A 25,446-nucleotide genomic window follows, 5' to 3' on the forward strand; every position below is an offset into this window, starting at 1 on the left:
ATGGCACTTGTTAATGTATTTTTAAAATTCATTTACAGGGTGAGGGTATCACTGGCTAGGCCAGCATTTATTGTATAACCCTAATTACCCAGAGGGCAGTTAAGAGTAACCCACATTGCTGTGAGTCTGGAGTCACATGTAGGCCAGACCAGGTAAGGGTGGCAGTTTCCTTCCCTAAAGGTTATTAATGAACCAGATGAATTTTTCCAATAATTGACAATGGATTCATAGTCATCATTAGACTTTTAATTCCAGATTTCTTTTATATTAAGTTCAAATTCTGCTATCTGCCATGGTGGATTTCAAACCTGGGTCACCAGGATATTATCTGGGTCTTTGACATAATAATCTAGCAATAATACCATTAGGTTATCACCTCCCCTATTACATTGGATGTCAAAGCATATGGGAATATAAATGGTGGGGTGCGAGTTGGAAGACCATGGTCACTGTTTTTCTTTCTTTTTCTCAATTCAAAATAATAAGACCATGAGACCGTATGACATCAGAACAGAGATTAAGACCATATGATATAGGAGCAGAAATTAAGGTTGAGATACAGAATAATTTTGCATTTTTCTTAAAGGCATTCATAAGTTTGAGACCTCATTCAGTCCCAGCTCAGCAAGATTCATCTCCATGAAGTTTCTGGTCAGGTGAAGTTACAAAGATGATTTAATTGAGTTTTAGTGTTGTTGAACTCGAAGAGTAACCCTGTATTTTACAAAATGTTTGTACAGCAATTCCTCAAAATTCCAGTTATGTTCATTATATATGTCAAAAATATCTTTTGGACATTCCCCTGATTGAACATTCAGCACCATACATGTCAGATACTAGGCATTCCCATGTGAATCAATTTGTAAAATGAAATAATTCACTAAATATAAAATAAGGACTGTATAAATTCAAATTAAATTTTTGCTTTTACCTTTCGGCTGTCCTTTAGTTCAGTGATAACTTGCTTCGATCCCAGTTCAATGGGTTTTGAAATGACTGATGTAATACCTCAGGAAGCCAATCAGGAAGGAACATTGTATATTGTCAAACACCAAGATAGAGCCACAACTTGTGGTGTACATAGGCCAGTCCCAGCCTGGGACAGACCCATTCCAAATCTGCTTTATATTTTTCTCTTTTCTAACACTTGTGGATATTGCTCATATTGGTGTTACCATGGGAACTCAGACTGAATGAGCTCAACAGGAGATTAACTATTCAATCCTCTTGTGCCTTTTGGGGTTATTAGAATCCTCTCTTCAGAATCCAAGGGATCATCCTCACTCCTATAAGTGTGGGGCTTCCTGTGTCATTTTGCCCATGGCTCCTTCCAGTTGCTTTCCAGGTCTGGTTGAGGGCAGTATAAAAATAGGCAAATGTTTCTTCTGTGAAGGGCATCAAATAATCACTACAGGGGACTCATCCTCAGTGGTGGCCTGGTGGAAGGCTCCACTGGAGGTGGTCGACTTGGTTTCTTTATTTTTTGCAATCATCCCTCAACCCCCCATCCCCCCAACCCCACCCCGGGTTTGGACAATGTACGATAAAAGTCCCTTTTTTTAAGGATAACTCTCAGGATCCCTGGAGACCTGTCACTGGAGATGCTTACTGGGACTTTATATGTCCCTCGTAATTTTTGAGACCTAGGAATAACCTTAACTCTTGCTCCTTGGGGTCTGAGCCCCTTTTGATGGCCTTCACCTTCTCTTCAATAGGGTATGATGCCCAGTTCCTCTGGATGTTCCAATTCGGTCTCTACTTTGGTGCATCAGGGATTGGCTGTGCCTTGAAGTATTTAGGTCAGGCCTCTGGGTTCACATAGTTCTTGGCTCTGACACCTTTTATCTTCCCAAGGCTCTCTTGCAACGCCTCAGGATACTTCCCAACAGTTTCATATAAATCACAGGTATCAATTTTTAAAGGTATGTTGCCAATCTGAGCAGATTTTCTGCAGTCAGTCCCTTTCCAAAAGTTTGGGACCTGACCTTTGTGCACTGTTAAGGACAGTTCTACAGTCGGAGCAGTTCAGAGCAAAGAACAGGACAGCACAGGAACAGGCCCTTGGCCCAGCAACACTGCACTGACACAAGATGTCTTTCTAAAACTCTTTTGCCTCTATGCAATCTGTAGTCCCCTATTCCCTGCCTATTCATAAATGATTAGATTAGATTACTTACAGTGTGGAAACGGGCCCTTCAGCCCAACAAGTCCACACCGACCCGCCAAAGCACAACCCACCCAGACCCATTCCCCTACATTTACCCCTTCACCTAACACTACGGGCAATTGAGCATGGCCAATTCACCTAATCTACACATTTTTGGATTGTGGGAGGAAACCGGAGCACCCGGAAGAAACCCACGCAGACACGGAGGAGAATGTGCAAACTCCACACAGAGAGTCGCCTGAGGTGGGAATTGAACCTGGGTCTCTGGCGCTATATCTATCAAGATGCCTCTTAAATTTTGTTGTTGAGTCTGCTGTTACCACCTCCTCTGACAGTGCATTCCAGGCACTTACTGCCCTCTTTGTAAAACATTTGCCTCTCCCATCTCCTTTAAACTTACCCACTTTTACCTTGAGCTATATCCCCTTGTAACTGGCATCTTTACCGTGGGAAAAAGACTCCTAATATCCATTCCATCCATGCTTCCCGTAATTTTGTAAACCTCTATCAGGTCATCCCCTCAACCTTCAAAGTTCAGGAGAAAACAAACCAAGTTTGTCCAGTCTCTCCTCATAGCTAATACCCTTCAAATTTGGCAATGTCCTCGTAAACCGTTTTTGCCCTCTCCAAAGCCTCCACATCCACCTGCTAGTGTGGCAATCAGAATTGTACACAATATTCCAATGTGATCTAACTATTGTTGTGTACAGCTGCAACACGACATGCCCCAACTGATGAAGGTAAGCATGCCATGTGCCTTTGGAACACCTTATCAGTTGTATTGCCACTTTCAGGGAACTGTGGATCGGTACCCCAACGTCCTTCCATTTGTTGATGATTCAAACAATTCTATCATTTAATGTATACTTCCCTCCTCACATTTGTCTGGATTAAACTCCATCTACCGTTTCTCCACCCAAGTCTCCAGCCCATCTATATCCTGTTGTACCCTCTGGCAATCCTCCTCACTATCCACAGCACCCCCTAATCTTTATGTCATCCACAAACTTACTAATCAGGCCAGCTACATTCTCCATACAAGCAACGGGGGTCCCAGCACTGACCTTCTGCCTGACACCACTATCCTGCTCTGTCTCCATATCATTGCTATCCGTTACCTTCTTCTTAGTTGGCACATGCCATTTCCAACATGAAGCTCTCCCTCAGTACTGCATTGAGGTAACTATTTAGATTGTCTTCAGAGATACTGGAAATTAGTTGAAACAAAAACATTGTGGTACATGAAGTGCCTTTGCAAACCTGTCCAGAAGAATGGTGAGTCTTATACCTCGTGCAGAATCTGCTGTGTGTCACAGCTTTGTTTCTCTCAACCAGGATGGATAAAGCCACCTTTGTTGAAGATACTCTCTCTACACTCTGGCAGCTGAGCACAGAGCTTTCTCTCCTGCTACTTGAGCTGCCTGGTAATCCTCAGTTTGTTCATCCTCTTCCTCACACAATGCGGTGGTAAGATTTTACTTAAGAAACCTATCAGTGCTAGCAACGGGGCAGAAGACAAAAAGCAAAATTAAACTAATTAACAGAAAGGTTGATAAGTTCATGGCAGCAGTGAAAAAAATATCCAGCAGCACCCTAACCTGCCAATGGTCAATGCCAGGATCTGGTAGGTCAGAGAGGAGGGTGGAGAGAATAGATGGGAAAGGTGATGGACAGGACAACAGGGCAGTGCCGAGTTTTAGGCTTGGGACTGGATAAGGTGGGGGGAGGGGAAATGAGAAAACTGGTGAATCCTATATGGTTGCAGGATCCTAAGGTGGAAGATGAGGCATTCTTCCCCCAGGCATTGGGTGGTAATGGTTTGGCAATGGAGGATGCCCAGGACCTGCATGTCCTTGGTGAAGTGGGAGGGGGAGCTGAAGTGTTCAGCCATGGGACGGTGGGGTTGGTTGGTGCAGGTGTCCCAAAGATGTTCTATGGAATGATTTGCCAGCTGGCATCCTGTCTCCCCAGTGTAGAGGAGTTCACATTGGGTGCAACAGATACAGTAGATGACATTGGTGGAGATATAGGTACATTTCTGTCGAGTGTGGAAGTATCCTTTGGGACCTTGGACGGAGGTGAGGGGGGGTGGTGTGGGTGCAGGTTGCAATACCTGCAGTGGCAGGGAAAGGTGCCGGGTGTGGGGTGAAGGCTGGTGGGGGTGCAAAGATCTGATAAGGGAGTCATGGAGGGAATTATCTCTCTCAAACGCTGATATATACCTGGTGGGGGGGGGGGGCAGTTTGTCGGTGGTGGACATGGCCGAGGATGATGAGATGTATATGGAGGTTGGTGGGGTGGAAGGTCAAGACCAGGGGGTTCTGTCCTTGTTGCATTGGGAAGGGTGGGGTTCAAGGACTGTGGCACAGGAAGTGGAGGAGATGCACTAGAGGGCATCATTGACCACATGGAAGGGAAAATGCAGTCTTTGAAGAAAGAAGCTATCTGAGATTTTTCTATGGTGGAATTGGGGATCCTGGGAACTGACGTGGCTCAGGCAGAGGAATTGGGAAAAAGGGATGGCGTTTTTACAGGAGGCAGGGTGGGAGGAGGTGTAGTCCATGTAGCTGTGGGAGTCCATGGGTTTGTAGTAGATGTCTGCGGTTAGTCTGTTGGCGGAGATGGCGAGGTCCAGGAAGGGGAGGGAAGTGTCCAATATGGTCCAGGTGAATTTGAGGCTGGGGTGAAACGTGCTAGTGAAGTTGATAAACTGTTCAATCTCTTCATGGGAGCATGAGGTGGCACCAATACAGTCATTGATGTAGCGGAGGAAAAGGTGGTGTGTGGTGCCAATGTAACTACAGAAGATGGACTGTTTCATGTAGCAGACAAAGAGGCAAGCATATGCCCATGGCTACCCCTTTGGTTTGGAGGAAGTGGGAGGATTGGAAGGAGAAGCTGTTCAGGGTAAGGCCCAGTTCAGCCATGCAGATGAGGGTGTTAGTGGAAGGGTACTGGTTGGGACGGCATGAGGGGAAGCCTTTGTCATGGTGGATGGATGTGTAGAGGTACTGGATGTCATGGTGAAGATAAGGTGTAGGGATCCAAGGAAATAAAAGTCTTGGAGGAAGGGAAGGGCACGGGTAGTGTCTCGAACATAGATAGGGAGTTCCTGGACCAAGGAGGACAGGACAGTGTCAAGGTATGCAGAGATGAGTTCAGTGGAACAGGAGCAGGCTGAGACAATGGTTCGATCGGGGAAGTAAGGTTTGTGGATCTTTGGTAGAAGGTAGAATCGGGCGGTGTGGGGTTCATGGACAATGAGGTTGGAGGCTGTGGTTGGGAGAGTCCCAGAGGTGATGGGATTGTGTATGGTCTGGGAGATGATAGTTTGGTGATGGGAGGTTAGGTCATGGTTGAGGGGGCAGTAGGAGGAGGTGTCTGCAAGTTGGTGCCTAGCTTCAGCAGTGTCAAGGTCAGTGCGCCAAACTACCACTGCACTCCCCTTGTTGCAGATTTGATGGTGATGTTGGAGTTGGAGCAGAGGGAGTGGAGGGCTGCACGATGCGAGGGTGAGAGGTTGGAGTGGGTAAGGGGGGTGGACAGCTTGAGGCGGTCTATTTCATGGCGGCAGTTTGAAATGAAGAGATTGAGGGAAAGTAACGGACCATCACGGGGTGTTGAGATGGATGGGTTGTGTTGGAGATGAAAGAAGGGGTCCTCAGTGGGTGGGCAGGAGTCTTGATTGAAAAGAGTAAGCCGGAGGTGGACACAAAGGAAGAAATGTTCAACGTCACAATGTGTGTCAAACTCATTAATCCAAGAGCATCGAGGGACTGAGTTTTCATCCTCAGTGAGGGGGATGCTTGGGGGAGTAGTAAAAACACTGGGAGCTAGGACCTGGATGGAGCTGGAGCTGGGGGGTGGGGGCGGAGATGCCACTGGAGTGGGCGTGGTTATGGGGTTGAGAGTGACATCACCAACAGAAATCACACCCAAAACGTTGACTCTCCTGCTCCTCAGATGCTGCCTGACCTGCTGTGCTTTTCCAGCAACACACTCTCGACTGTGATCTCCAGCATCTCCCGTCCTCACTTTCTCCAGAAATGAGCTTTAATCAAATTGGGATCAAAGTGTGGTTGAAATAACTCCCCAGAGGCCAGTATTCCATCACTAAGTCCCCCTGTATTTACATGTGAAGTGTTCTTGACACTGATCCAGCTCTCTCAGAGCCAGCACTCAGTCAACAGAACTCGCGGCATTCCTGTTTATATTTTTTAAATTTTGTTTTATTAAACAGTAGATGTTACAAGCAAACAATTAACATTAACAGCCGTAAACAGAGAAACAGCAATTTACCGGGGAGAGGAGCAGCAAAGACAGACCCCAAACCCCACTGTTCAACCAGTTTTCAGGGAAATGATGACAAACCTCAAATCCCACTTTCAGTCCCCACAAAAGTAACAGTAACAAATACATACAAGACAGTCCAGTTAGATAAGAAACAGTGCATAGAATACAGACCACCTCCTCCCATTCCTCCCACCTTTCAGCCACTCTAAGGCAGCCCACCCCTACACCCCTTCCAGCTCTCAGTCCACCCCATGCCCATTGCAGCTCTCGGTCCGTCCTGACACGCCATCCGGCTCCCTGATTTTACTAGATTAACAGCCCCAATCAGGGAACTCATATTCTATGAGTTTCACCTCATTACAGTCACTACAGTAGCCTGATAATTAGAAGAGATATATTTCGCAGTTTGGAAAATAACAGGCGCTTTTAAAAACTCAGGAATTCAGTCCTCAGTGAGTTAAGCAAATTAATTTAGCAATTAGACAAGGTGTATAATATTTTAATGCTGTATTAAATTTTTCAACTCTGGTTTCTGGTAAACAGCTGCAATCCCCAGACCATGAATTCCAGGAAACACAGAGTGTGATTGAATCAGGCTTAATAATAAACGTGTCATCTGTTCTGAAACGTGTTTGATTCTCTTATTCCAGGATTACATTCAATTAAAATAAAAACAGTGTTGCAGCTATTTAGGTTTCTTTGTTCTCCTGTGTGCTTATACTCCTATGTCTTAGAAAAAGAAATTTCTTGTCAAAATATGTAAAAATCAATAATGAAACAGAAAATGCTGGATTTATTGAACGAGTCAGAATCTATGGTATAGAAGTTTAGAGGCTGGATTGTTTAATTTAGGTTGATTTTCCCTCCATCTAAAACTTCCAATTTCTCATATCTTTGAGTCAATGCAAAACCTACAGTTAGATGTTCATTCTCATGCATAAACCCCAGAGAATGGGGTTGAACTCAGAGCCGACTGACACCTTTCTCTCAGGTGGAAATTAAAAATTCACTGACTGAGACTCGAGACTGACTGGTTCAGTTTGGAAACATGTCCAATGTCAGGGCGCAATTAATACACTCATAGTGTCCAACCACATTAGGTGTTAGTAAGAAGGTGTCTACTGTCTGGCTTGGACCAATGTTTTTGTATTTGGGGTTTGAGCACATTAAATCTGATTAATTGCACCCTGGGATAATGTCCCAGGAATCTGGGCAGGCAAGAGGAGGAGCTGATAGACCCTGAGTCTCGTGCTTCTCTGAACAGTCTGTGTAGTAAGAGTGGTGCTGGAAAAGCACAGCAGGTCAGGCAGCATCCAAGAAGCAGAAAAAATCAATGTTTTGTGCAAAAGATGAAGGGCTTTTGCCCGAAATGTCACTTTTTCCTGCCTCTCGGATGCTGCCTGACCTGCTGTGCTTTTCCAGCACCACTCTGATCTTGACTCTGATCTCCAGCACCTGCAGTAACCACTTCTGCTTCATCCGTGTGGTAATGCCAGAGCAGAAATGATGAAATAAATAGCCTCCTTCAGCACCATAACACTTCTGTGATTCTGCGCAGTGGAGTATAATCATGTAATTTGCAAATAGTTACAAAAATGCAATTAACATCCCATTATTTAGTCAACAAGACTCTTCTAAATAGACAAGAAAAATGCTATTCTCATCCATGGTATACCACTTTAGGGTTGAAGGAAATTTGTTTTCAAAAGTGTATTGCCACTTATTCGGCAGGAGGTCTTGGCTCTGATAAAAAACAGCAATCGTCCAACAATTACAGAAGAGATCACCTGCACATTCATCTTCAAATCACACACCATCCTGACGTACGGTGTATCACTGTTCCTTCACCATTGCTGGACTCACCTTACTATCAAAGGGATTACCTGGTCTGCGTTTATCTTTGAGATTGTTACAAGCTAGATTTTCATTATTTAATTATGAATAAAATAGATTGCAGGGCAATGAAGTATTTGGTAGGAGAAAATTACGCAGAATTACTTTTCTAGCAAAGGTAATAAACTTATGGGAAACAAAAGTCATCAGGTTGTTTAATTCATTCAATGCACTGACTGACTCGTTGCACTCATAGGAACATGCAGATTAATTAATAACTCACTCCTGGAGATCAAGCACATCAGAACAAGTGCACAACTCAGCAAATCATTAGGATAATGCTGAATTATTCAGTTTTTCCCATTAACTGTATATGCAGTACCCATAATTCCAATTGTGAAGTGAACACATGAGTTCTTATCAAGGAATTCCAAATAAAATTTTACAGGTCAAGTTAAGAAGTTCTTTTGGTGTAAGTTACCTGCTGAAATAATATTTTGCCAATGTTGCTTTTAGATAATTTGCTACGGTTAAAGTCTTAAAACTAAAATTCTTTTTGTTTGGTCCTTTCAATCATTTTCAAGAATTTTGGGTTTCTTTTTAAAAATTATCACTCTGAATGAAATAATACAAACTAAAATAGTAACTCAGGAATACTAGCAAAGCCAAGGTCTGTTGGGAAGGGACACTTGAAAGAAATTAATATTAGCTCTTAAAAAAATGTGCTGGAGCAATTAATGGGACGGAAAGCTAACGTATCCCCAGAGTGTGATAATCTACATCTCAGGATGGGCCATGGAAGTAGTGGATGTGTTGGTTGTTACCTTCCAAAATTCTGTAGATTCAGGAACAGTCCTGGTTGATTGGAGGGTGGGAAGTGTAACTCCACTGTTTAAAAAAAGGACAGAGAGAGAAGATTGGGTATTTGCTGCCTGAACTGCTGTGCTCTTCCAGCACCACTAATCCAGAATCTGGTTTCCAGCATCTGCAGTCATTGTTTTTACCAGCCTAACATCAGTAGTCAGTAAAATGTCAGAGCCTATTATAAGGGATGTGATGCAGGATACCTTGAAAATACCAAGGCGATTACACAGATTCAGTGTGGATTTATGAAGGCGAAATCATGTGTAACAGACTTACTGGATTTTTTTTGCATGACTATGTGAATACAGAAATGAGGAAGTGTTACTACAGCTGTACAGGACCTTAGTGTGACCACAGCTGGAGATTTCACCTGACCTAAGATGGGTTAAACATTTCATAGAGGGAATGCAGCAACTATTTCTGGAGTGGCAGGTTGGTTGAGGAGAGTTTGGGTGAACTGAGCCTGGACTGACTGGAGTTCAGAAGAATAAGAGGGCATCTCATTGATTGATATAGAGATGATGTTTTACTTGATTGGCACAGTCTCTGGATACACAGGAGATCATTTTGGATGGAGATGAGGTAAGAGACAAAATGGCAAAATGGAAGTCCCCTCTAGATTGGGGAAACAAATCTTAGACTTGGTAACTGCTTTGCAGAACACCTATGTTCTGTCCACAAAAAAGACTCTGAGCTTTCAGTTGTCTGCTACTTCAACACACCACTGTAAACCCTGGCCAACATCTCTGTCTCAGGTTTGTTGCAGTGCTCCAGTGAAGCTCAGCAAATCTGGAAGAATGGCACCTCATGTTCTGCTTGGGGACCTTGCACCCTTCTGAATGCAATATCAAGTCCAATAACCTGAGCACCTTCTCCCATGTCCTTACCCCAATCCCCAAACACAAGGCTTCTCATCAAGTGAATTGCTACTACATGCAGACCATTGTCAGTCACTAATAGCCCCCATTAGCAGCTATTTGTTCTCCTACGCTGACCTTTATCCACTCCTTTGTCTGTCCAACTGGTCGTCTTTCCCTTGGGCTCTATCTCCACCTATCGTTTACTACTCCCCACTCCTCCCTCCTCCCCCAATCTTCTGTATAAAAATCATTCTTTTCTGAGCCACCATCAGTTCTGAAGAAGGGTCATTGGACCTGAAATGTGAACTCTGATTTTTCGCCACAGATGCTGCTGCACCTTTTGAGCTTTTCAGCATTTTCTGTTTTTGTTTTTGAGGAAAGATTTTTTTTTAACTCTGAGTGTGGTGAACCTGTGAGTTCTCTATCACAGAAGACCGTACAGGCCAGGTCATTGGTTATATTTTAGAAATAGACATATTTCAAGAGGCTAAAGAAGTCAAATGGTATGGGGAGACATTGGGAATATGGTGTTGAGATAGTGGGTCAGCCATGAATATGTTGAATGGTGGCCAAATGGCCTTCTCCTGCTCTTATTTTCTCAGTTTCTATATTTGCAACAAAACTATTGCATATTATATGAATCAATTAACATGTGTGCTTCGTTTTGTGCAGCATTTAATTAGAACTTAAAAATTAGAAATTGTAATTGAGAAATTAAAACCTTTGGATGTTTGAGTAGATTAAATAAAATAATGAAACCAAGGAGATGCCACTCTGTCATAGCCTCTATCTTCACAATCTTCATACCCTTACAGATAAGCACTGAATCATTGGGAATATAACCAAAAGGCAGTAATATGTCTTTTTCAATTAGTGAGAAGTTAGAACTGTTCTGTCGAAAGCAATAGGCAACCAACAGCCTTCTTCCAGCTCCTAAATATCTCCTTAAGGCAATCGTACATTGAAAACAAGTATCAGTATTGCATAAAAGCAAATTACTGCGGATGCTGGAATCTGAAACCAAAAGAGAAAATGCTGGAAAATCTCAGCAGGTCTGGCAGCATCTGTAAGGAGAGAAAAGAGCTGCCATTTCGAGTCTCTAACAAACCCTTTGTCAAAGCATTGACAAAGGGTCCGTTAGTCTCGAAACGTCAGCTCTTTTCTCTCCTTACAGATGCTGCCAGACCTGCTGAGATTTTTCAGCATTTTCTTTTTTGGTATCAGTATTGCATGATGTTATCCTAAGCATACCTTTGACTATTGTTTGGAGGCTGACTCTGTAATACAGTGAACAGTCAGACATCTTTCACAAAATAACACATACTATGATAGCACAACTGAAGGAGCTGCTAAAATAGGAAAACAAGAATGAAATGAATTTATGAATAAAATAGATTACAGGGCAATGAAGTATTTGGTAGGAGAAAATTAGGCAGAATTACTTTTCTAGCAAAGGTAATAAACTTATGGGAAACAAAACCAAAATACTGTAAATGCTGTAAATCTTAAACAAAAACAAAACTTACTGGAAAAACCCAGCAGATTAGGCAGCATCTGTAGAAGCAGAATTAATCTTTCAGGTCAATGACTTATCACCAGAATGACAGATATGTTCTACAATGAATTTAGGGAATGAGTTAGCAGTAAATGTCATTGGAGGCAGTCAGTACAAATGGATTTCAGTGGTAAATAACTGAAAAAGAAAGGAGTTAAGAGACATAGTGAGAGCCAGATGATTGCATGGATCTTTTCAAAGATTGAACTTTTTGACCTTTAGCTCTTCCCAAAGTTATATATTGAACTGCAATTAATTTGGTTTGACAGTCTGCAAACTGCTGAAACAGTGAATAATTAGAGCCAGGCTTCAATCACCAGAAGGTTAACATGAGGCATTCTGAGATATTTAAAAGTAAGACACATACAACTTATGGAAGTGTCACAGCTGTAGAAAATACAAATGTTAGCCCACTCCTGCTCTTATTTTCTCAGTTTCTATGTTTCCAACAAAATTATTGCATACTATTATGAATCAGTTAACATGTGTGTCCCATTTTGTGCTAAAAGAAATTAAAACCCTTTGGATGTTTGAGTAGATTAAACAGACCACCTAATAAAAACATAAATATAAGATATCTGATCATTACTAATAATGTTAGTTGCAACTGTACAATGAATAAAATCAAGGATGGCCCTAAATATGAATGTGCAAGTGCATGGTGCTTCAGGCACCAATCCCTGGCTCAATGACAAGATAAATGTATCATTAAATTCTCTGCCACTTAAAATTCTTAACCAATTTACTAATTATACTGCATCAATGACAAGGCCATCCTCGGCAATGCTGATATGGTTCATTTATGTTTGTAAAAGGTGCCATGAACGGTTAGTTAATAAACACTGTTAGAACAGTGGGCACAGCTTATATTGTGACAGGCACATTTCCATCAGCCTCCTCCATAATGATATTAACTGTTGTTTCTAGAATTCAAATTAATTCAGCTTGAACTAAAATAACCACACTCCTATCTCAATCGCCAAAGTGCTGTGAGGGAGGCAGCAACTGAACATGATCTCTTATTAAAGAATTAAAATAATAAGTCAGTTTGTGGTGCAATATTTTTAGTTGCTTAAATGATACACTCCGTGTTGAATATAAATATCAGAGCTGTGATCACTAATGAGACCATCAAATTTATGTTGCAGTGTTGCCAAGGACCAATTAATTTTTTTGAGAAGTAAAGAAAGTTTGGAATCGTGGGAACTTACTAACAGAATAAAATCATAAGATTTATCTCAGTGATGCCTAATTTGAGTTCTACCAGGACCACTCAGCTCCTGACCTCCTTGCAGTCTTGATACAAAGATGGACAATACAGCGAGTGAGGTGAGAGTGATAGCCCTTGACACCAAGGCTGCATGTGACTGAGTATAGCATTGTGAAGCCCAAGCAAAACTGGAATCAATAGGTTATGGGACAAACTTTCCACTGATTAAAGTCATACTTGGCAGAGAGGAAGATGGTTGTGGTTATTGAAGGCCAGTCATCTCAGCTCCAGGACATCTCTGCAGGAGTTCCTCAGAGTACTGTCCTCGGCCCAACTATCTTCAGCTGCTTCATCAATGATCTGCCATCCATCATAAAGTCAGAAGTGGGGATGTTCACCAATGATTTTACAATATTCAGATACTGATGCAGTTCATGTTCAAATACAACAAAATCTAGACAACATCCAGACTTGGGCTGACAAATGGTGAATAACATTCATGCCACACAAATGCCAGAGAATGATCAACTTCGATAAGAAACAATCTAATCACTGCCCGTTGATACTCAGTGTTGTTACCATCACTGAATTCCCCACTATCAACATCCTGGGGTTACCATTAACCAGAAACTCATCTGGAACTCACCACAATGGCAACAAGAGCAGGTCAGAGCCTAGGAATACTGCAGAGAATAATTCACTTCCTGAGTCCCCAAAGCTTGTCCACCATCTACACGGCACAAGACAAAAGTGTGATAGAATAGCTTTCACTTGTCTGGATGACTCCAGCTCCAACAGCATTCAAGAGGTTTGACACCAACCAGGACAAAGCATCCCTCTTGATTGACACCACATTCACTCCCTCCACCAACACTCAGTAGCAGCAGTGTCTGTCATCTACAAGATGCGCTACAGAAATTCCTCAATGAAATTTAGACAGCACCTTCCAAACCCATGACCACTTCCACCTAGAAGCACGAGGGCAGCAGATACATGGGGATACTATCACCTACAATGTCCTCTCCAAGCCACTCACTGGCCTCAAAATGTATCACCATTGCTGGGTTAAATTCCTGGAATTCCCTCCCTAATGGCATTATTGGTCTGCCTACAGCACATTGACTGCAGTGGTTCAAGAAGGCAACTCACCACCACCTTCTCAAGGGCAACTAGGGATGGGCAATGGGTAGGAAGTTGAGGGGTGACCGTACAGAAGTTTATAAAATTATGAGGGGCATAGGTCAGATGATTTGCAAAGGTCTTTTCCCTAAGGTGGGGAAGTTCAAAATGAGGGAGATGTATTTTTAACGTGAAGAGAAGAACAATTTTAAAGGATCCTGAGGGGCAACATTTTCAAACAGAGAGTAGTTCATGTGTGGAATGAATTGCCAGAGTAAGTGGTAGATCAGGTACTGTTCGAACATTTAAAAGACATTTGGACAGGTACATGCACAGGAAAGATTTGGAGAGATGTGGGCCAAATGGAGGCAGGTGGGATGAGTTTAGTTGAGAAACTTGGTCAGCATGGATGAGTTGGATCAAAGGGTCTATTCCCGTGCTCTATGACTCTATTACTCTAGCTGCACCTCTCGGTCTTTCTGTTCAAAAGCACACCCCAGAGCCCTGCCATTAACTGTCTAAATCCTGCCTTGGTTTGTCTTATAAAAATGGAACATCACATTTTTCTGAACTAAACTCCATCCAGCACTCCTCGGTCCATTGGCCCGTCTGATCAAGATCCAGTTGTATTGTTAGATAACCTTCACTGTCCACCATGCCACCAATTTTGGTGTCATCCACAAACTTACTAACCATGCCTCCTATATTGTCATCCAAATCGTTTATATTAATGATGAAAAATAGTGGACCAAGCACCAATCCTTGTGATCTATCACAGGCCTCCAGTCTGAACACAACATTCTGTCTCCTACTGTCAAGCCAATTTTGTATCCAATTAGCTAGCTCTCCTTCAATCCCATGTGGTCTAACCTTATTAACCTGTCTACCATATAGAACCACGTAGAAGGCCTTACAAAGGTCCACGTAAACAACATCTACCACTCTGGCTTCAGCTATCTTCTTGGTCATTTTTTTCAAAAACCTCAGTCAAGTTTGAGAGACATGACTACCCAAGCACAAAGCAATGCTGACTATCCCTAATCAGTCCTTGCCTTTCCAAATGCATGTTGATCTTGTCTCTTTGAATCCTCTCCAACAACTTAACCATGATTCATGTCAAGCCCAATAGTCTCTAGTTGCCTGGCTTTTCCTTGGCACCTTTCTTAAATAAAGGTACAATACCAGCCAAGCTTCAGACTTCTGGCACCATACCCGTGACTATTGATGATACAAACATTTCTGCGTGGGGCCCTGTAATTTCTTCCCTAACTTCCTAAAATGTCCTGGGATAGACTTGATCAGGTCCCAGGGACTTATCCACTTTTATGCACTTTAAAAACTCCAACACCTCTTCTTCTGCAATCCTCTTTTCATGATATCACTATTTATTTCCCCAATTTCCCCAATTTCCCTAGCTCCCATTACTTTTTCCACAATGAATATTGACAGGAAATATTCATTTAGGATCTCACATATCTCCTGTGATTCCACACATAGATGCCCTCATTGAGTTTTAAGGGACCCTATTCTTCTGCCCACCCTTACTTCCCTCCAAGGCCCCAAGGGATCCTTCCATATCCACCACAAATTCACCTGCACCTCCACACACATCATTTACTGCATCCCCGGCACCCGATGTGGCCTGCTCTATAATGGGGAGACAGGCCGCCTACTTGCAGAATGTTTCAGAGAACACCTCTGGAACACCCGCACAAACCAACCCAACCACCCTGTGGCTCAACACTTCAACTCCCCCTCCCACTCCACCAAGGATGTGCAGGTCCTTGGACTCCTCCATCGCCAGACTATAGCAACACGACGGCTGGAGGGAGAGCGCCTCATCTTCCGCCTAGGAACCCTCCAACCATAAGGGATAAACTCAGATTTCTCCAGTTTCCTCATTTCCCCTCCCCCCACCTTGTCTCAGTCCCAACCCTCGAACTCAGCACCACCTGCAATCTTCTTCCTGACCTCTCCGGCCCCACCCCCACTCCGGCCTATCACCCTCACTTTATCACCCTCACCTTAACCTCCTTCCACCTATCGCATTTCCAACGCTCCTCCCTACCTTTTATCTTAGCCTGCTGGACACACTTTCCTCATTCCTGAAGAAGGGCTCATGCCTGAAACGTCGATTCTCCTGTTCCTTGGATGCTGCCTGACCTGCTGCGCTTTTCCAGCAACACATTTTCAACCCAATTTCTCCCTAGTTACTCTCTTGCCCCCAACATACTTGTAGAATCTGTTTGAATTCTTCTTAACTTTATCTGCCAAAGCTATCTCATGTCCCCTTTTTGCCTGTCTGATTTCCCTCTTAAATGTGCTCTTACACTCCCTGTACTCTCCAACAGATCATTTGATCCCAGCTGCCTCTACCTAACATATGCCTCTTTTTTCTTGGCCTCGAAATCTCCAGTCATCCAATGTTCCCTTCTCTTGCCAGCCTTGCCTTTCACACTAACAGGAACTTGCAGGCCTTGAACCCTCTTTACCTCGCTTTTGAAAGCCCCCCTCTTGCCAGCCATCCCTTTACCTATGGATAGGCTCGCCCAATCAACTTTTGAAAGTTCCTGTCTAAGTCAAAATCTACCACCAAAATTGGCCTTGTCCCAATTTAGAACTTTAACTTGTGGACCAGACTTATCCTTTTCCATCACTATTTCAAACCTAATAGAATTATGGTGACTTGCCCAAAGCGCTCCCCAATCAATACCTCAGTCCTGCCTTATTTCCCAAGAGGAGGTTGAGTTCTCTCCTTTTCTAGTTGGGACATCCGTGTATTGATTGAGAAAGTTTTCTTGAATACACTTAACAAATTCCTCCCTATCCCAGTCCTTAACACAATGGCAGTCCCAGTCTATTTTTGGAAAGATAAATCAATAGTAATCTTACAGGAATCTGTGATCTCCCTCCACATTTGCTCCTCAGTTTGAAACTGACTCTTTGTGTGTGTGTGTATTGGGGGGGGGGGCTGCTATTGTACAATCCCATCAAAGTGATTACCTCCTTTTTTTTCCCAGTTCCGCCCAGATAGCTTCACTGGATGATCCCCCAGGAATATCCTCTCTAAGTAATGCTGTGATGTTTTCTTTAATCAAAAACTCCACTCCCCCACCTCTCTTGCCTTTCTATCGCTCCTTTAACATCAATACTCCAGAACATTGAGCTGCAGACCTGTCCCTCCCTCAACATGTTTCTATAATAGCTATGATATCCCAGTCCCATGAGCCTTTGCATGCTCTGAGTTCATCTGCCTTACCTATCAGGCCTCTTGCATTGAAATAAATGCTGTTTAATTCATCAGTCTTCCCTTGTTCTCTGCCGTGCTTTTCCCTATATTGTCAATTTAACTTACTCTCTTTAACTTTTGTACCAGCCTCAATATTCTCTGTTGTCTCACTACTGCTCAGTGTCCCAGCCCCCTTACCAGACTAGTTTAAACCTTCCTGAATAGCTCTAGCATCTCTCACCACCAGGATTTTGGTCGCTGTCCAGTTCATGTGACCCGTCCCTCTCATACTGGTCACTTCTGCCCCAAAGAGATTCCAATAATCCAAAAAATCTGAATCTCTGGTCAGTTTGAAAAGCCCCACAATTTAACCTCTAACCTGATCCCAATCCACAAGGCAGGTAAGAAAAAGACAAAAGTATCTGTACACGTTGAAGGAAGATAATGTATTTGCAGCAACTCAGGAAACCATTTCAACATTTCTATGATATGAGTCAAAAATGTGCTCCATCTGTTATTTGTGTTTATCGCGTTCTTCGATTAAAAATTAAAAGAGACATGTAATTCTTCAAATTCACCTCCGGAACATCACTCGCCCACCTCCAAACCTCCCTCAGCCCATCTGCCACTGAAAACAGCTTCCATACATTATCACTCCTAGATTTGACAACTTCAATACTCCCTTGGCCACATTCCCACCTTCTAATCACCAAAAAAATCAACCTCATTTCAAACTCTATTTCCTTCCAGTTCCACCTAGCTGTCAGCCCTGTTTTTATTGGCATTTTATTTTTAAAAATTCTCCCATGGATGTAGCCATCGCTGGCTGGGCCAGCATTTATTGCCCAATCCTTGTTGCCCCTTGAAAAAGTGGGGGTTAGCTTCCTCTTGAACAGCTGCAGTCCATGTGCTGTAGGGAGACCCACAGTGCCCTTGTGGAGGGAATTCCCAGAATTTTCACCCAGCAATACTGAAGGAACATCAATATATTTCCAAGTCAGGATGGTGAATGATTTGGAGGAGAACTTGCAGTGGATGGTGTTCCAAAGTATCTGTTACTCTAGTCCTTCTCAATGGTAGTGGTTGTGGGTTTGTAAGATGTTGTTGAAGGATACTTGGAGAGTTATGCAGATAGTACACACTGCTGCTGTGTCTGTTGATGGTAGAGGGAGTGAATGCTGAAGTTAGTGGATAGATTGTCAATCAAGTGGGCTGCTTTAATCTGAATAGTGTCAAGCTTCTTACGTGCTTTTGGAATATGTACTCATAAGACCATAAGACACGGGATAATTTAGTCTATCTACTCTGTTCCACATTCAATGAGGTCATAGTAGATCTGATAGTCCTCAACTCCACTGTCCTGACTTATGCCTGTAATCTTTGATTCCCTCACTGCTTAAAAATCTGTCTATATTAGCCATTACTCTAGGGTCCACTATGGTAAAGAATACCACAGATTCACTCCCATCTAAGAGAAAAAATCTCCCTATCTCTATCTTAAGGAAATGATCCCCTTACTCGGATATTACTCTGGTCAGGGACTATCCACAAGTGGAATAACCTCTCAACATCTACACAGTCAAGCACCCTAAGAATCTTACATGTTTCAATGGGATCTCCCTCATTCCTCTTAACTCCAATGAGTAGAAGCCTTGAAACTCTCCTCATAAGGAAGGAAATGTGGAAAACTGCCCGGGTATGTCCTGTACACAAAAAGCATGACAAATCCAACCCAGCCAATTACTGCTCCATCAGTTTACTCTCGATCATCAGTAAAGTGTTGGAAGGGGTCATCAACAGGGCTATCAAGCAGCACCTGCTCAGCAATAACCTGCTCAGTGACGCCCAGTTTGGGCTCCCCCAGGGTCACTCAGCTTGGCGAAAGTGAGGACTCCAGATGCTGGAGATCAGAGTCAAGATTAGAGTGGTGCTGGAAAAGCACAGCAGGTCAGGCAGCATCCAAGGAGTAGGAAAATCAACCCTTCGGGCAGTAGCCCTTCATTCAGCTCCTGACCTCATTACATCCTTTCTTCAAATATGGACAAAAGAGTTGAATTCCGGGTTGGGGGGGTGGGGGCGGTGGGAGAGTGACAGACCTTGACATCAAGGCCACATTTGACTGAGTGTGGCATCAAGGAGCCCTAGCAAATCTGGAATCAATGGGTATCGGGGGCAAACACTCTTCTGGTTAGAGTCATACCTGGCACATAGGAAGATGGTTGTGGTTCTGAGGGTCAGTCACCTCAGCTCCAGGACATCTCTGCTGGGGTCCCTCAGGGTAGTATCCAATGCCGAACAATCTTCAGCTGCTTTATCAATGACCTTCTCTCCATCATCAGGTCAGAAGTGGAGATGTTCACTGAGGATTGCACAATGTTCAGCACCATTCACGACTCCTCAGATACTGAAGCAGTCCGTGCTCAAATGTAACAAGATCTGGACAATATCCAGGCTTGGGCCGACAAATGGCAAGTAACATTCACGCCACACAAATGCCAGACAATGACCATCATCAATAAGAGGCACTCTAACCACTGCCCCTTGACATTCAATGGTATTACTATCACTGAACCCCCCACTATCAACATCCTTGGGGTCACCATTGACCAGAAACTCAATTGGACTCACCACATAAATACAGTGGCTGCAAGAGCAGGTCAGAGACTAGGGATACTGCGACATGTAACTCACCTCCTAACATCCTAAAGTCTATCCACCATCTACAAGGCATAAGTCAGGAGTGTGTTGGAATACTCCCCGCTTGCCTGGATGGGTGCAGCTCCAAAAATACTCAAGAAGCTCTACATCATCCAGGACAAAGCAACCCGCTTGGTAGCACCACACCAACAAACATTCAATCCGTCCACCACTGGTACTCAGTAACAGCAGTGTGTACTATTTACAAGATACACAGCAGAAATTCACCAAAGATCCTTAGACAGCACCTTCTATACCCACGGCAACTCCCATTTAGAAGGACAAGGGCGGCAGGTACTTGGGAACACCAACATAAAGTTCCCCTCCAAGCCACTCACCACCCTGACTTGGAAATATACCACATTCCTTCATAGTCGTTAGGTCAACATCCTGGAACTTCCTCTGTAAGACAGAGAGAAGGTCAACCCACAGCAAGTGGACTGCAGCGATTCAAGAAGGTAGCTCAAGACCACGTTCTCAAGGGCAAATAGGGATGGGCTATCAATGCTGGCCAGCCAGTGATGCCCAAGTCCCACAAATGAATTTTAAAAAAAGATAATACTGCTCTACCCGGGATCAGCCTCATTAACCTTCTTTGGACTGTCTCCAGTGCTGATATATCTTCCTTTAGGTTAGGGGACGAAAACTGCTCACAGTGTTCCATCAATGGTCTGACTAATGTCTGTATACTTTTAGCAGGACCTCTCTATTGTTATACTCCATTCCCTTTGAAATAAAGACCATTTGTCTTTCCTATTACCTGCTGAACTTATATACTAAGGTTTTGTAATTCATGCATGAGGACACCCAAATCCCTGGGTGCTCCTGCTTTCTGAAATGTTTCTTTGCTTAAATAATTTCCAGCGCCTCTATTCTTCCTGCCAAAATGCATAAGCTCATATTTCCTCACAGGTAAATCGGGGCATTCCACCAGGGCGAAAGTGAGACTACAGATGCTGGAAACCAGAGTTTAGATTAGAGTGGTGCTGGAATAGCATGGTAGGTCAGGCAGCATCCGAGGAGCAGGAAAATCGATGTTTCCAGCAAAAGCCCTTCATCAGGAATGGGTATTCCATCACACTCCTGACATATGTCATGTAGACTGTAGACAGGCTTGGGGGAGACAGGAGGCCAGTTACTCACCACAGGATTCCTAGCCTCTGACCTGCTCTTGCAGACGTAATATTTAAATAGTTAGTCCACTTTAGTTTCTGGTTAATGGCAACCCCCAGGATGTTGATAGTGGGAGATTCAGTGATGATAACGCCATTGAATGTCAAACTGCAGTGGTTAGATTCTCACTTGTTGGAAATAGCCATTGCCTGGTACTTGTGTGGTGTGAATGTTATTTGCCACTTGTCGGCTCAAATGTTGACCAGGTCTTTGACCATCATCAGTGAACTTCTGAGTTTATAATGGAGGAAAGCACCTGAAGATGGTTAGGCCGATGACACTACCCTGAGGAACTCCTGCAGAAATGTCCTGGAGCTGAGATGACTGACCTCCAACAACCACAAACATCTTCCTATGAACCAGGTGTGACTCTAACCAGCAGAGAAGTTTTGCTCGAATTCCCGTTGACTCTTGTTTCGCTGGGGATCCTTGGACTTCTTGCTAGCACTGTTGATGATCCTTCCATCACATTGCTGATGGCCAAGAGTAGATTGATGGGGCAAATTAGCTGGGTTGGATTTGTCCTGCCTTTTGTGTACAGGACATACCTGGGCAATTTTCCACATTGCTGGGTGGATGCCAGTGATGTAACTGTACTGGAACAGCTTTGCTAGGGGAACAGCAAGTTCTAAGTATTGTTGGAGTGTTGTCAAACCTGATAGCCTTTTGAGTATCCAGTGTCTCCAGATTATTATTGATATCATCTGGAGTGAATTGAATTAGCTGAAAACTGATATCTTCTGATGATGCAGTCCTCAGGAAGACACTGAAATACTGATGTGCTGGGCTCCCCTATCATAGACAATGGGGATGTTTGAAAAATCTTCAGTCTGCCCTATCTTCATCATTATGATAGGATCCCTATAGTGTGAAAACAGGCCATTTGACCCAACAAGTCTACTCCGAAGAGCATACCACCCAGATTCACCTCCCTACCGTGTCCCTATAGCCCTGCATTTCCCATGGCTAATCCATCTAGCTCACATATCCCTGGACACTATGGATTATTCAGTATGGCCAGGCCACCTAACCAGCACATCTTTCGTCTGTGGAAGGAAACCCATGTGAACAATCTGCAGACAGTCGCCTGAGGCTGGAATTGAACCCCGGGTCCCTGGCACTGTGAGGCAGCAGTGCTAGCCACTGAGCCACCATGTGGCCCCATTAAATCCCCTTTGTGATCCTGAATCAGGCACACTCCTCTCTTTACCATCCTTCAGTGACCGATGGAGTTTAATTTAGATAATTGTGAGATGTTACATTTTTGTAAGGCAAACTGGGCAGGACTTATACAGCAAATGGTAGGGCCTTGGGGAGTGTTGCTGAACAAAGACACCTAGGGTTGCAAATAGACAAGGTGGTGAAGAAGACTTGCCTTCCTTGGTCAGAACATTAAATATAGGAATTGGAATGTCATGTTGTGGCTGTACAGGACATTAGTGAGACCACGTTTCGAATACTGCATACAATCTAGTCCCTTTTTTTAAGAAGGATGCTGTTAGACGTGAAAATGTGCAGAAAAGATTTACAAGGATGTTGCCAGGACTGGGGGTTTGAGCTTTAGGAGAGGCTGAATAGGCTGGGACTATTTTCCCTGGAGTGTCAGAGACTGGGGGGCTACTTCATAGAGGTTTATAAAATCATGAGGGGCATGGATCAGATAACAGTCAAGGTCTTTTCTCCAAGATTTGGGAGTTCAAAACTAGAGGACATAGGTTTAAGGTAAGAGAGGAAAAATTTAAAAAGGACCTAAAGGACAACTTTTTCACACAGACGATGGTAATGTATGGACCAAACCACCAGAGGAAGTCGTGGAGGTGAGTAGTTACAATATTTAAAAAGACATCTGGATGGTACATAAATAGTAAGGGGTTAGAGGGATATGGATCAAATGCTGGCAAATGGGACTAGATCAGATTGGGATGTCTGGTCAGCCTGAATGAGTTAGTCTGAAGGGTCTGTTTCCATTCCGTATTACTCTGTGACTCTATGACACTTTCTGCTTTTTGTGCCAGATTTACTAGAAGCCAAGTAAGCTACAGAATATGGACCTCTAAATATGGAACAAAAGCAATGAGAATTTAAGTTTTACACATTCTATTGAAAAATAAATAAGACACAGAAAAAAACTCCCTCAGATAGACATTTTTGTTCAGGTAGGACAAAAATATACTTATGTGTGAACCAATCCTACTTCGATATTAAACACAATCTAAAAGCTTTGGTTCATTCTCAGCCTCCGTTTAAGAAAAGCAGTGCTGAGATTCCCAGGCTCCTCTGACTCTCTGATGAACTGCATCAGCACAATGCAGGTCAAACACACGTCCACACAGCTGCCCTTTCCCTCAACTTCTGGCACTCGGGTGATTATTCAGATGGCACATTAAAGTGCGTCATGTGGCTTTTCAAGACAATAGGGAGTCATAGAGTTACAGAGATGTACTGCATGGAAACAGACCCTTCAGTCCAACTCATCCATGCCAATCAGATATCTAAATGAATCTAGTCCTATTTGCCCATATCCCTCTAAACTCTTCCTATTCAATACTCATCCAGATGCATTTTAAATGTTATAATTGTACCAGCTTCCACCACTTCCTCTGGCAGCTCATTCTGTACACACACCACCGTTTGAATGAAAACGTTGCCCCTTAGATCCCTTTTAAATCTTTCCCATCTTACCCTAAACCTATGCCCTCTAGTTCTGGACTCCCTGACCCCAGGGAAAAGACATTGTCTATTTACCTTTTCCACGCCCCTCATGATTTTAGAAACCTCTATAAGGTCACAATTCAGCCTCCAACGCTGCAGGGAAAACAGCCCCAGCCTGTTCAGTCTCTCCCTATAGCTCAAACCCTCCAATTCTGGCAACAACCTTGTAAATCTTTTCTGAACCCTTTCAAGTTTCACAACATCCTTCCTATAGGAGGGAGACTAGAATTGCACACAATATTTCAAAAGTGGTCTAACCAGTGTCAAAAGTACTGTTTTATTTAAAAAAAAATTCCTTTTAAATATTAATTATTTTCTAAAAACTAGTAAATTTTGACTCATCACATATTGGGAGTCTCATTACCTTGATAGCAATCATTATCAATTTTAATTGGGAAGCGTTCAGAGTTGCCTAAAACAATACATGATGAACTCATGCAGCTTTTGGATAAAAACGTAAGGCAATTTATTTTGTATGTCTTGAGAGAAGCTGGGTATATCAATTCATCTGTATCTTCTGTACCAGATCTGTCGCATGCTGATCAATAGTCTGTTGTTGTAAGATATATGCCACCAAATGATGGTTTGGAATGCTCTCTAACTTCCCTTGAATTACAGAAACATCATGATAAAATTATGGCCAATGCGGTGCTAGACTATTGAGGTAATGACTGCAACATTCACTTCAGTTCATGCAGAGAGCAGTTATATGATGCTGCAGCTAACATGACAGGAAGGTGTAACTACGCACAGCAAAAACCTCGAGAGAAAATATATTCTTTATGCTGGGCATTAACTGAATATTGTTGGCTGTCCTGCAGTAAATACACAATTTTCTGTACCTCTACAAAATACTGGACAGCACTCAAATCATTTCTGGATCCTAGTTCCACCAAACCAAGACATCTGTCTCAGATACGAGCTGCAAAGTATGTGTACAGGCTACTCCAGTACTAACTGAGAGTTACAATTCAATAATTAATGTTCTTTCTTATCTTTGTACTCACTGTAGCAGGAAAAGATGATACAAGGACAGAAGCTGGCATTCTGCGGGAGAAAATAGATTAATATGAGTTTGTACACAAACCAGAAAGAAACTACAGGGTGCACACGTGGTCCTTAGCACATGTGCAAAGCTTTATGCACCACTCTCTCAAATCTTGATGGAAACCTGAGGTTTTCATGAAATTGCTCTCAAGGCAAAAGAAAACTTACCTTATATCAATGCCAAGTTTGCAAAAGAAGGAAAAGATTAAGGGAAAAAATCAATGATAGCAATGCACCTACTGCTGATGAAACATTTTCTCTGAGAGACAATCCCTTATTCCTACAATGGGAGCACTTGAACACAACTTGAAGAGCAACCACATCCAAAAACATTGCAAACAATGCTTTGTTTCTGACTGATTCAGATGCCTTGAGTAAACAGCAATGTGGAGGTGTAAAGCTTTGATCCTGACAATGTTAACTTTATTGGGGAAACTTTCAGGCTTACATCCAGGAAAATTATTTAGAGAAAGGATTTTTATGAACCAGGACCTGCAGCAAGTCACATCCAGATACGATCCAGTTCTGGGCTTTCCACAGAAGCAACATTGGAGCTCTTTTTGAGTCTGACGGAAACAAACTACTCAAGGGTTAAAGGTCATTTTTGCAGCTGAAAAGTGTCAAGAATAAAGTGTGGACAAGAATGCTTCAGGTGCATAGGATGTGAAAACTTCACAGCAGTGACTG

At 43.1% G+C, this 25,446-nt stretch overlaps 1 protein-coding gene across 1 annotated transcript in view; it reads left to right on the forward strand.

Moving 5' to 3' along the window:
* The window catches only part of vwa5b1 (von Willebrand factor A domain containing 5B1), a 396,694-nt gene extending 385,601 nt beyond the window's left edge, over window positions 1–11,093 (forward strand). The window contains exon 23 of the transcript XR_011962666.1: window positions 11,070–11,093. The gene's annotated coding sequence lies outside the window, so the exon portion shown is untranslated. The remainder of the gene's footprint in view (window positions 1–11,069) is intronic.
* The last annotated feature ends 14,353 nt before the right edge of the window (window positions 11,094–25,446 follow it).

The sequence above is a fragment of the Chiloscyllium punctatum genome, chromosome 16 (assembly GCF_047496795.1).
Source record: "Chiloscyllium punctatum isolate Juve2018m chromosome 16, sChiPun1.3, whole genome shotgun sequence".
Taxonomy (NCBI): Eukaryota; Metazoa; Chordata; class Chondrichthyes; order Orectolobiformes; family Hemiscylliidae; genus Chiloscyllium; species Chiloscyllium punctatum.